The sequence below is a fragment of the Bos mutus genome, chromosome 9 (genome assembly GCF_027580195.1).
Source record: "Bos mutus isolate GX-2022 chromosome 9, NWIPB_WYAK_1.1, whole genome shotgun sequence".
NCBI classification, from domain to species: Eukaryota; Metazoa; Chordata; class Mammalia; order Artiodactyla; family Bovidae; genus Bos; species Bos mutus.
Genome location: NC_091625.1, coordinates 98,905,380 through 98,909,250, shown reverse-complemented (window position 1 = coordinate 98,909,250; position 3,871 = coordinate 98,905,380).

Sequence of the window (3,871 nt, the reverse complement as noted above, 5' to 3'; positions counted from 1 at the left end):
CTATTATATTGTTTGAGTTAACCCACAATTCACAGATGCTCTTTTCATGTAAATATCTTCCCCCTGTGTTTTGTTTTGTATAGTTTCCAGTGCTATGTCTTTCAGTGCAGTAATCATCCCTTCTGCCACGTCTAATCTATTAATTCAGTCCAGTCTATTGCATTGCAAACATTATAGTTTCTCTCTATATAAATTCAGTTTATAGAGAGAGAAAAGTCCCATATCTCCATGGCTCCACTTAATTTTTTTTTAAATATACAGTTATAATAACTTTTAAATGTATTTTCCTGCTAACTCTTAACATCTTGGTTAATTCCGGGTCAGTTTTAATTTCATGAATTTTCTTCCCTTAAGTGTCATGCTTCTTTGTATGCCTGACAGTGCAAATTTTATCTTGAGTGTAGAATAGTTTTTATTCTTGTAAATATTTCTTGTAGAAAAATTCTTGTAAAAAACCCCTCATGGCTTGATTGTTTCAGATCTTGTATATGAGTGATTTTTCGAGTGTGTCTGGAGAAGTGCACTGTCAAGGGCCAATCACCCCACCACAGAGGTACAACCCATCTGAGTAGTCAACTCAGTGCCCGACGAGTGGACTGTTCCCGGATGGCTGGTGTTATTCAGGTAGTCTGCCCACTTACCTGCGCCGATCTGAGCTTTGCTGACTAATTACGAGGGGACTCTGCTCTAACCTTCAGGGTCTTCTCACTTCATGGCTTTCTGCTTCCAAGTGCTCCATCCCGCAGCGGCTTTGACTGCCCTAGGCTTCGCTTCATTTCCTTGACTCAGAGAGTCTCCTAGGCTTCCCCTCTGTGTGCCACAGCCTGAAAATTCTCTCAAGACCACAGGCTGAGCACTTACTTTGAGCACCGTGTCTTATTCTCATTTCTCTAGGATCCTCGTATTTGTTGCCTGATGTCCAGAATCTAAAAAGAACATCATGTCATATGTTTTGTTTTGCTTTGCTTTGCTGGTTGTTTCAGGCAGGACGATCCATCTGTTGTGGTGGTGTTTTTTTAGCCACTAAGCTGTGTCCAACTCTTTGCAACCCCACGGACTGCAACACACCAGGCTTCCTTGTCCTTCATCGTCTCCCAGAGTTGGTTCAAACTCATGTCCACTGAGTCAGTGATGCCATCCAATCATCTCATCCTCTGTTGCCCCCTTCTCCTCCAGCCCTCAATCTTTCCCAGCATCAGGGTCTTTTTCAATGAATAGGCTCTTCACATCAGGTGGGCAAAGTATTGGAGCTTCAGCTTCTGCATCAATCTAATCCCTGTCACTCCTGAAGAGGAGTGCTCTGTATAATAAAATGTATGACTGATGGTCACAGGAAGGCAATGACATTGAAGCAAGTGAGTCAATGAGCAAACTGTGGTTTAATTCTTTCTACTAATTTCTTAAAATTTTTTAGAAAATTATCTGCAACTCTCTGGACAAAATGTTCTTGAAATAATAAAAATATGTTAATAAAGACAGTGTGACAGTAAAGTCATGTTAAGTTAGACACTAAGTTACATAGAGAGATTCTTTTGTTTCTCGGTGTTTCCCATACTGTGATTCTTCAACCTGAGCTGAAGGAGGGGCCATTAAGGATCGTACCCAAGAGTATGACTGACCCATATCTTTACTACTATTTGCAGTATCAAGCTTCTGGCAAAGTTGGGTCAACTCCCATAAAATGTGAGGTTTTCCTGCTCTCTTATGCTGGATGATCATTTGTTGGGTCATTTGAGGTACAGCAGTTGCACGAAGCATTTAAGACTTCAGAGATGACATATTAGCATACTACAGCACAGACAAATACCAAGAGAAGGATTATTACCAGATTTGCAGTCTCTGTCCCAGCAAGGAGCTGAGAGTGACCAGACTAACTAAAGATCACATTCTCCATCTGAAAAGCCTTTAGAACCAAATATAGGGTTATTAGCAAACTTGTATAATGTTATGGTTGATTTGTTTGCATTACAGATCATTTTTTAATATTAAAGATCCCAGCAAAGCCTTTACAGATATGAACAGAGCATTCTTGTCCTCTGCCCTCTTCCATGAATCTCTCAAGGAAGGATTTATATGCTTTTGGTGGGATTATCTATTCTGTCTTCTAGTCTTTAAATCATGGCAAGCAAGATTCTCCTTAATTTCTTGGCCTTTTGTAAAACATAAAACATGAGATGAAGCCACTTGGAGAAGAAAACAATCCATAAATTTAGAGTGAGTAGTTTGGGTTTTTAAATCAAAGTCCAGACTTTCTCCTTCTTCAGTTGAATTTTCAAATGACCTATTTTCTAGAAGAGAAACTGCTGGATCAAAATGAATGCTAGATCCTGTCATGAAGGTAGGTATCAGTTTACCAAAGCAGCAAGTTTCAATCCAGTTTCAATCCAGTTTGACAGCAAGCAGTCAATGATCTGGTTTTGGCCAAAACAGGATGGTCTGATGATGTCATAATGATTTGATGCCACATCCAAGAACGTTTCAGTGCCAGGCAGCAAACTTTTTAGTATCACAACGATTAGGTAGATCAAAAGCAGACTAAAAGTAATGTGACCTACCCACAAGGTCTGGGAAGGAGATATAGCCTCCAATACATTCCCTAGTCCTCTTCCAGTTCTATTTTTTTTTTTATTTCAGCTACTAAAGTTAGCCCCCACAAAGGCTCTCAAGTCTCATTTTGACTGGAGATATGAACTTCCTTTTCTAGAGATGCAAAGTAATTTTTTCTTTAGATTTCTTGCTGTTGCGGTGGCCATCAAAAAGTTAGCAAAGTTGAGTTCAGGTACCCAAGAAACCAACTGATTAATTATAAGAAGCTAGAACCAAGGGAAACTGAGTGGCTCCAGAGGTAAATGTGTACAAATGCAACAGTCAGTTTGGTGATGTGTTTTAGCAAGTACAGTGTGGCCAGAGGCTGGGCCCAGAGAAGAAGGGGCCAGAAGTGGAAAGGGCCACACGAAGGACTGAGCCTTGTAAGTAACACAGGTCAAAGTAGCTTTAACCCAGCTAGAGAAAAAAGAAGATAAATACCTGGAGAACAAAAAAGAACAGAAGAATTCAGATTAGAGCATGACAGTCTGTAGTCTTGTTCTGTGGAACTCAGGTGGAAGATATCTATACTCTATACAATCATCAACTTGGTCAAAAGTTCTGAGTACAAGCCTTCTGAAGATCATGTTCTTCTTGGGGGTTTCTAAGGCCCCTCAGCGTAAGGTCTCCAAGACAGTTTTAATTAAGACACATGAGCCACCTGATGTGAAGAGCCAACTCATTGGAAAAAGACCCTGGGAAAAACTGAAGGCAAAGGAGAAGGGGAGAGCAGAGGATGAGATGGTTGGATGGCATCACCGACTCAATGGACATGAATTGAGCAAACTCTGGGAGAGAGTGAAGGACAGGGAAGCCTGGCGTGCTGCAGTCCATGGGGCTGCAAAGTGTTGGACATGATTTAGTGACTGAGCAACAACAAGACACACAAAACCAAAAAATCAATCCCTTGGAACTTTATTGCTGTTCTGGTTGTTAATAGTACTTGATAACATCCTTTCCAGTGGGCTTTGGGGATTGTCTCCATTTAATGTCTCTTTCAGAGACTGGGTTCCTGGATATTAGAATATAAAGTTTGTTTAAGAGGATAATGAGGAAAGGCTGCTTGTACCTGTTAACACAATTGGTGTACTGCGTGAATTCCTGCAGCATTTGACCATGTCTACTGCCATAGTGTAGAGCCTAGAATTGTAAGTGATATTCACAAATACCTGGGTCATCCTGTTACTAATTCCTGGGCACAGAGACCATGAGTCCTGGAGGCAGATGACCTCATTGTCATGAAAGTCAATGGCAATCCTTTAAATCATGGAAGGTTTAGAAGCCC